This window comes from Rutidosis leptorrhynchoides, unplaced genomic scaffold, assembly GCF_046630445.1.
Source record: "Rutidosis leptorrhynchoides isolate AG116_Rl617_1_P2 unplaced genomic scaffold, CSIRO_AGI_Rlap_v1 contig379, whole genome shotgun sequence".
Classification (NCBI taxonomy): domain Eukaryota; kingdom Viridiplantae; phylum Streptophyta; class Magnoliopsida; order Asterales; family Asteraceae; genus Rutidosis; species Rutidosis leptorrhynchoides.
In genome coordinates this window covers 61,526-71,469 of record NW_027266616.1, presented here as the reverse complement: position 1 = coordinate 71,469, position 9,944 = coordinate 61,526, and the positions used below count along the sequence as shown (strand labels likewise).

Below are 9,944 nucleotides of genomic sequence, written 5' to 3'. Positions count from 1 at the left end.
CATTACAAGAGTTACAGCAAACTTAATCTCTGTTGTAATTACAGATGAAGGAAGATTACCAATGGAGTAATAACCATTCCGATAAATTGTTCTTTACATATATACTCAAAATTTCGTTCAAAAAGATAATCCCAAGCGCACATATATAAATTGAAGTAAATATTACATGTCACATATATAGATAGGTTCTTCTCCCATGTCGTTTCCCATATCTATCAAAACAGTAGATCTCCCTCTTCTATATATACCTTCTACATTTCAGTCTCGCCAGTATTCCCTTGCGGTTTGATGGAATCACCCTCTTGCGACTTCTTTGGGGTTGCTTGCTTACTTTGGCCTCCCTGCAAATTTTTTAACAGAAAATTATTAACGTATTATAAATGTGATAGAAGTTCGCAATTGGAGATTTGATGATATTCAATAATCATTATCATGCTTATTTTTGTTGATAACTACTAGTATTAATTTTTACTTTTCACTGTTTATCCTACTTTTTCATATATATAGATATAGATATATATTGTACTGATTCTACTGATGAGTAGCACCAAAAGAAAAAGAAAAATAAAAAATGAAAAGATTATGAATCATATCACTCACTGGTGCTTTGTTCAATAACCTCCGACTTGATGGAGCACGCGCCACTGATGAGGCAGCTGCAGCTGCTACAACTCGAATTCTGCACAAGGAAATGCAGAAGACTATCATCAACAATAAACATTTTGCAGGAAATTGCGTTGCTACCCGTCAGTGTTTTTTGTTTAAAATTCTTTTTATGTCAACTAAGAAAACCACAGTATTCAAACTTTATCATACCTTTTATGTACATCAATGTATTCATCTGTCTCATCCACAATCTCCTCCTGGATACAAAAAGAATATTACCATCTTCAAATCTAATGAATAGGAATAGCAATGCACTACCCTGTGTTTTAGCACAAACTCGATACTACACTAGTCCTTTTGTTATTGAAGATAAAAATTCCGAGACAAAAACCAATATCGGACGTTTTAAGGAAAAACACCAATATCATGTTTGCTAAAACAGAGGAACGACTTGGTATATTATCCAACATATAAGAAAATAAAACTCAAATATCAAGAAGCATGAATTAACCTGCAGAAGTTCTTCAAACACATCTTCCAATGTAATGATACCGATTACTTCCCCCTCTTCGATATCCTCAGATGAATAGCCCAATCCATTTGTTTCCATATTGTTTCGCAGGAAAGAGGGCGGCCTACTCATTCTACCATGCTTTGGGGACCTGTCAATGTCAACGACAACACTGCCCGGGTTTTCTTCCTGCTTATTTAGCAAAGGCATTGTCAACTGGGAGTCCCCTTTGATGACTTTGTCCTCTTCAATTTTCTCTCCATCACGTGTTGGTGGGAGAGTTTTGTTTTTTCCTTTCGCTTTAACAACTGCAGCCATATGACTGCTGCCCTTTTGAAATTCGTTCAATATGTCATATAGAGGCATGTCGAAGGGGACCCTGTGAAAAAGTTTGACATTGTAAACAATAAACTTATAATCTCCAGAAGAGAAATAGTAATGTATCTGAAAGGTTATGTAATCTCACCGAGGAATTCTTCGGATGGAAACAGCACCGACTGGAGTCTCTGTTTCAGGTCTTACAGTAAGAAGGCTCTTCACCTGAAACAAAATAGGAGAATGCAAAGTAACAGATCAAACACCATTTATCAATATTGAATTACATGAATGAGAAAAACTATAAAAGAAGTAATGCAGACAAAATTTGGTTTTGGAAGCTGCAAGTTCTAGCATTTACCAGCAGGAGCCCAATAATGTTTTTTGGATTACCAGAATACACTGGAACTCGGCTATGACCACGGGCAAGAACTTTTCCCATTGCCTCCCTAAGTCATTCAAAACAGGAAAATGTGAAAATCAAATTAAGACCTAATTTTGTTGCAGCCACAATTCTTATTCCCTATTAAAGCAGATAAGAGATGATAATACAGAACAGGTATACGCTCAATAGTTACATCACTAAAATCAGGATAAACACATTGGTCAATAGACATGTGATGGTATCTCTGAAAAATACATTCTAACAAGAATAACTCATAATTGGACATAGAACAGGAAGATACAGAAAAACAGACTGGAAAAATGCTGATAAATTACATGATAGCATCTAGCTAGAAACCAAACATACCAGTCCAACTTTGAATTGACATCCAAGGAGAAAGTTGATTCAATTGGAGTCATAGCCTCTGCAGCGGTCTGTACACCAAAATGAAACATAAAGTGAGCCATTGAGATGCTAACCTTTATAGATTCAATTTCCTTTAAAATCATAATGTGGAACCATACATAAAATAAAAGCCTTTTAGACAATTAAGAACACTAGAAGACCTTAACATTGCTAATAAAATGAGTTTAGGCTAAAAGAAATAACAGCAGATGTGCACAGCAATGCTAAAATCATATCAACCATTCAGGCATAACTCATGCTCCAAACCGCAACTCATAAACTTGTCTCAATAACAAGGAAACAAATATCCGAAAACAGAGGTTTAGCATATACACTTTGTTCTGCATACCTTTTCAGTTAAATCAAGTGCTCCACTAATGATTGTTGTCTCATCGTGTGTCAATTCACCTCCCTTTCCGGCCTAAATATGTCAATAAAAGTTCGACATCAGCAGCACTCAAAAGAGATGGAAATAACCTTCGGTAATTGGTAGCTTCAAGCCTTCAACCAATTTCACAAACTAGGATGGGATCATTGTGGCATCTAATGCTTAATATATTATAAATCGGTTAAACTTACCTCTTGGCCATGGATGGAGACAAGAGCCTTTAATTGAGCTCGCCTGAATAGTACTTCATTATGCCCCAGAACCAATCGAGGACCTGGAACAATAAATCTCTTGGTGGTGAATAGTCCAGTTAAACAAGCTGTGAACTCTTAGAAATCTGGGAAAATTTAGTGCATCATAAAAGTAACACCCTATACTATGGAATTATATATGATTATTTCATGAGTTATATATGGTTCAAACGTGATAGTGGGAGGAAAAGCCATTTTAGACGAAAGAAAATCTTAGAGAATCACTAGTCTCAGTATTTACCTTTCCGATGGGGTATGCTATAGGGTAGCAAATTATCATTAAAATCCGCACAAGCCATGAAAAGTTAGCACCTACAGCAAGCCCATACCTAGAACATGTTGCTTGTGGAATAACCTGAGATTAAAGAAATCTGAGTTATCAATCAAAGATCACAAATATCATAAGTATACTAACCAAGTAAATGAAGTTTGTAGTTTATATAAGTCTGCAAGAGTAATGTACCTCACCAAATGCCAGCACAAAGGTAACCGAGAGTATTATAGCAAGATATTGATTGAAAAGTTTGTCAAGGTATATTGGAAGTGCCTGCATATCGCAAGAGTGAAGGCCATTGGACGTCGTTAAAAATTTAAGCACATCAACATACATAAGAGATTAATAACTTACTAATCAGTGTAAACCAGAGAAAAATTCCTTGTTTGTCAAACATTGCGATGAATAAGGGGAAAAAAGGTACAGAAAGCATGAGCGTCAGAAGTTCAATATAAAACTCACTATACAATGCCTGTTCCATCCATGTACTATAGTTGATCAAATATATTGGTCCATAATCAAATCATACATTCTCTCGTATTACGTGTTCTATAAAATTCATTTCCAGTTTCATTAATAGGCCAAGCAGAGCTGAGTGGATCGATCCACATTAATTAGTCGACTAATAAATTACCTCCATAGACACAGCATTACAGAGAAGCAAGGTGACTAACAACTGATGCTGCTTCTGCAACACCGGGAGGATCATAGCTAACAAAAAACACATTTTATTCAACAAATTGAAATGAATAACACTAATTATATTGCAAAATTCACAAAATTAAACCTGCTTGTTTCTTCTCAGTTGAGGTTCCACTGCGTTGCAAGATTTCAAGGTCGACCTGGCTGATAGACATTAAACCGAGAGTCAGACCTGACATTATTCCAGCGAAGAGGACAAGGAAGCAACAAACGCATGCGTAAATGAACCACCAAGCAGTACCAATGGTAACTCTTCTCCGCCAACGTTCGACGTCATCGTCGCCGTCAACAACCTCGTCGCCATCACTGCGTTAATCGGATGCATATCGCCGACGAACAGTTACGATCAATGCACGATCGATGATTGTTGTGAAGAAGAAGAAGAAGAAGAAAAGAAGAAGACGACGACGACTAATGTTTGTTTTGTTTTCATGGTCTTTAATATATATTATCACGTGTTTGGGATCAGGCAAGTGTAATGTTATTCTGTATGCGGGTGTACAATAATACTGAACGCCTTCATTTTGGTAATTGTGATGATTGTTTAGCACTACTTGTTTAGAAATCAATAACTTAGTCCTCAAGATATACTTAGTGAGAGCCCTGTCCAAAGGACGAGAATTTTTTATTTTTTTTAAATAAAGAGATAAATTGAAAACACATGCTATATCAAGACATTATATGGTTTGACTATAAATATTTAGATTGTCATTTTTTAACATAATTTGTAACATAAGTTATGTTTTAAATATATTTAATAAAAGCAATACAATAAAGTCGTGCATTATATGAGTATAAGGAATCATTACATGGGATATAATAGTGAAGAAATCAACGGATGATTAAGTCACTTGGATTGTCAAAGTGGAATATATCGACGAACAGGATTGATTTACAACATACAAACAAGATCGATGACATGGACATATCAAAAGCTGAGATTTGAAGAAATATTCTCCAAGGATCAAGAAAGATTGTAGATGCAAAACACGAATGGAAAGTTCTTGTAAAACACCTATAATGGAAATGGAAACAAGACAAAAATCTGTTTCCTAAATATAAAAATTATCTTACAAGAACAAATATTCTCCAAGAATCAAGAAAGATTGTAGCTGCAGAAACGAATGGAAAGTTCTTGTACAACACATATGAATGGAAACAAGACAAAAATCTGTTTCCTAAATATAAAAATTATCTTACAAGACAAATAAGGAAATCAAGATCAAGGATATTGTTATTCTGATAGAGAAGGAAAAACTAATTTAATACATATAAGGAAACAATGTTCCTTATGTCACAAGAATTCCAGGAGATATGATTCTTTAATATACATGGAAACTAAAATCAGGATCGAATAAGATCAAGACCAAAATCGTATCTGATTCTATCATCAAATAACATGAGTGACGATCAAGGCAAAATGAGCTATAAAAGGAGGACAAGTTTCCAGCAGAACACTTGGCGCACACAACGTACCCGAGAGGGGTTTTTAGGGCGTGTTCGAGATTTTCTCTACCCGGTCTCGATTTATTGTCATAGATTATTCAGGGTTAAGGGATTGGGGAACTTGAGTGACGAGAGTACTATCCGGTGTTTGGCTAAGTTAAGTAAGGGTCCTAAAATAGGTTGGGTATCCTACGTCTAGCTTTATATAAGAAATTCGTGAGTTAGTAGTTGAGTTGTGCAGGTTGTGCCCAAAGCTCCTAGGTAATTCAGGAGTTAATCTCCCACTATTGTAAGAAACCTTTACTTGGCCTTTTGCCCGCAGATTAAGTGTTTGTTAATACACCTAACTGCGTAATAAATAAACGACGCAAAGTGTTTGCATTGAAATATCTCGTGTTTATCTCTTGTTATGTTTTAAGTTATTTAATCTATCGTGTGCCCAACTAATACAACATTTGTATACTCAAACAGTTTGATTTATTCTAAGTGAAAACTGTTTTTTTCATCTTACCACATTTTACAATACTGATTGAATCAATAGTCGCTACTCTTTGAGGTGTTACTTCTATCATTTGAATCAATCCAGCACAAACTGTTCATTATCAATTTGTTTGATTTACTTATAAGTCTCCAAACCTCATCATCAGTCTTTTAGAGACTTATTACTCTTACGTCAGTGTGTCCAATCAATTTAACTCCAATAGTTATAACTGATTCATTCAAAAAGTCTCAAGCACAAACACATTTAACTTAGAGAGACTTTCGGTATAAACAGTCCATCGCACAAACGGATCTTTAGATCTCCATATCTATAGATCTTCATATTCATACTGACGTTCCTGATTTAGTATCAACTTAACTGAATCAGATCTGAAGATTCTGGTTCAGTATCAACTCAATTGAATCAGTCTAAAAGGCACTAACTCAGGATCCGATTGACTGAGTTAGTTCGACACTTTGGAGCGCTGAGTCACGATCACCATGGTCATCCAGAGGAAGGACTTAGGCGTCATCAACTTACTCAACTAAGGTGCATCAGCAGGAGCTTAGGAGTCCACTATAAGTTCTGGTCAGTTCCTACCTGTAACACCCGTACTCTAATTTAGACGCGTACTATAATTAGATATATTGCTATTAACAGTAGTTATTTTTTTTGCGTAACCATTTGGACACTATTAAGTTAATAATAGTCCGAAAAGGCATTTAAAACTACGCGATGCAAATAAATTCTCGAATACAATTTGAGATGAACTGATAGACAATATTACTATCATTTCTAAAATCTAATGGAAATAAATATCATGAATAGAAGGAGTAACTGATTAATCAAATCCGTAGGATTTATCTAGCTAGGGAGACAAGAGTGGACTATTAGACACAAAATTTTCAACACCTATCATAGAGGAAGGTGAGTCCCTCGTAGGCTTCATAAATTCATATCAATAATACAATTAGGAACCTCTTTGTATATAACTTCCTCCACCATCACAAATTTTCAGAGAAACCATTTCACATACAAGTCATTCTCATTTCAAGCTATTCTCTACAAACATATCAGTACATACAATTCAATTTACAGTCCCAATTACAATAAATTCAGTCCCAAGTTCTTCCGTAACAAGCTTATGGAAGATTATAACTGTTAAAATTTATGAAATCATAAGCAACTTACTGTCAAAAATTCGAGTTGCCTAGAATCGAATCAAATCGAGATATATTGTAGAAGGAGTGACGAGGAGTTCGGAAACGGTTCAATTTCTTCAATCCGACGACGATAACCCACTGAGTCACGACCGAGTCACCGTCGACCCATGACTCAGTCGACCGAGTTTGACCCGAGTTGGCAGTCAGGAAGCATCGCCGACCTCTTGCGAATGTAACCGAACCAAAGCCGACGAGAAACTAGGTGGCCGGATTCTTTGAGGTAAGAATCTGACGCCTTCCTACACCTAATTCGACTCAATTTCAGTATAGAAACAATCCCCATTAACAGTAGAATAACATAGTAGGAGATTAGACTTTAATTCGACGTTTTAAAAAATTTATACCCGAAACCTAATTTTGAAATTAAGACGAACGGAGTAAAATTAGAAAATAAACTAATCTTATATTTGTGTTCCCGAGTCGATACGAGTCGATTGGTACCTGGGACGGAGCCTGACGTCGCCGGAATCGACATGGTTGACGTCGAGCAGAGACGAACGGCGAGAGAGAATCGACGCGTTCCAGAGGTTGAAGAAGGAGTTATGATTGAACCGGTTTGGTTCAATTATTTTTATAACAGAGGATAAAAATCAGTATAATATAATAAAAGACTATTTTGCCCTTTCATTTTTAAATATTTACAAAACTGCCAACATGTTTTATTTCGGTCAAGATTTAGTCAAAGGTTAGATTGTCTTTTCACAGTATTAAATCGGTTCCGTTCGGTTCAATTCGGTTTATTTCAATCAATACCGGAACGGTTTGATTCTTTTAACCAATTTTAAAAAAATATTAAAAGACATTTATATCCCTCTGTGTTTTAATATTTACGGATTTACCAACGCGTCAATTTTAAGTCAAAGGCTATTCTGGTTATTTCACGAATCCAAACCTGATTCCGACCCTATTTAAACCCTAAAAGTAATATTTTTATCTTCCGAACCTAATAAAATCATTTTTACTGGTCTCGAACCTACCAAATTTTTACTATAAGTTAAAAATATTGTTTTGAACATAATATGTGAAATTGGAGTTTTAAGATAACATATTCAATTTATTTCGATTTTTGGTTAAATTAGAGTTAAAAGATATATTGTTAATATAATTAATTATTTTAAAATTTATTTGGGGTAGTAAATCAGTTTATAAAATTATGGAAAAATTATAGTATATTATTTTAAATGATTTAGAATATTGTGCAAATTTCCTAATTATTTTTATGGTATAAAAGTATTTAATTCAATAATTGGATTAGGGAAAAATGTATTTTATATAATTAATGAAATGTTTTAAAAGTAACTTAGAGTTATTGCGACGAGAGTGACGTGTACGGTTTAATTCATAGTAATACTAATATGAATTATAGATCAAGTCAAATTAAAGTAGAACAACAAGATATTTCAATTATTCTAAAATTTGAAAGTAATGATTTTTATATATCGTCTAGTAGGTAACGAAACTACGGGCGACATTGGAGAAGTAGCTAATATCGATTAGCTAATAACGGTCTTCATTACTGTGAGTAGACTTTTAATTATAGAAGGCACTTATATTTTTACTATGTACTTCATGCATATTGTTTGTATATATAATATATATAATAGCTACCTAGGATTGGTTGTATTATATATATATACGAATTGGGAAATAAATTGATATTTATATATATGTATATATTTTGGGAAAAATATTATGAACTATATGATAAAAATAATATATATATATAATTTGGGAGAAAATATCCGAAAATAATTCTAATAAATTAAGCGGATAAATATCCGTAAAGATTTATAATAAATTACTATTACATATAACCACATGTGGGAAACTCGGATAAATACATAAATCGATTCTGAGTTCGACGGAACTCACGATAGGAATCCACGCTGGTTCTACGGAATGCCTAGAAGGGTTGTCATGACACGACGATGGGCTACGAAGGGCTACGGGCCGTAGTTCAGAAGCTTGACCAGAGCCTGGTTGAGGAGTAGAAAGGTAGCTGTTCTAGCGAAGGACACTAGACTTTATCGGTTACCGATAAAGGTTCAATAAGTGGGATAAAGTGGTTACCATATAATAGAAATAAATAACTTATTTATGATTGTCTGAATTGATTGAAAGTTGATTTTAATTTTAAATACATAAAATTATTTTGATATTAAATCATCGACTCGCCTAGTCGACCAGGTAAGATTTTGGTATATGCATTACATGATAATATTTTCAAATATTACCGTGGGTAGAATATAGAATATATATATATAAGGGAGGAAAAAACCCTCCTATAATTAACGGCCTACTCACGGGGTTTTATATCTCATAAACGTTGGATAAATTTTTTACAGGTAACGAATAGTTGGGAAGTACCAGTGAGGACTAGTAGCATAAGATCTAATTCGAAGACCGAGGTAGATTACTCCACAGCCGCGAGCAGAGCATAATAATTATCTTTATTAAATAACTCGTCTGGGCGGCACTTGTGCCAAAGTGTGTCTTAGACTTAACCTGGCTTTTATTATTGTTATAAACTTATATGTAACTAAAATACTTAATTATGTTTTATGGAGGATAAAACTCGAATAAAGAATTATTGGCTAAATCGATAAGTGTGAAAGACGAAACCCCTTACGCCTCTCGAGTGATCTCCTGTCCTTAGAAGGAAATCACGAGGGGGTGTCGCACTACCGAACTATCACTTCACTGTTTTACAACACTTAATTAAACGGTAGGTTGTAAGCTGTTTGTAAGTATTGGTCTTGTTGTTTCTGGCCAAGTACTCGTTTATCTTTCATTGTTTATTGTACTATGAATTGTTATAAGATTAGTTGTAATAAACTGTGTTAGTTTGTACCGTTCTATTACTTTACAGTTATCATTCTTAGATTTGCTGAGACGCCCGCATTTCGACCCCCTCATGTGGGCCTAGTGCGGGGCCCGTTGGTACCTTCTATCCGTCG

At 34.7% G+C, this 9,944-nt stretch overlaps 1 pseudogene; it reads right to left on the bottom strand.

Moving 5' to 3' along the window:
- Positions 1-251: 251 nt before the first annotated feature.
- Positions 252-4,162, bottom strand: LOC139883288 (DUF21 domain-containing protein At4g14240-like; annotated as a pseudogene).
- Positions 4,163-9,944: the final 5,782 nt, after the last annotated feature.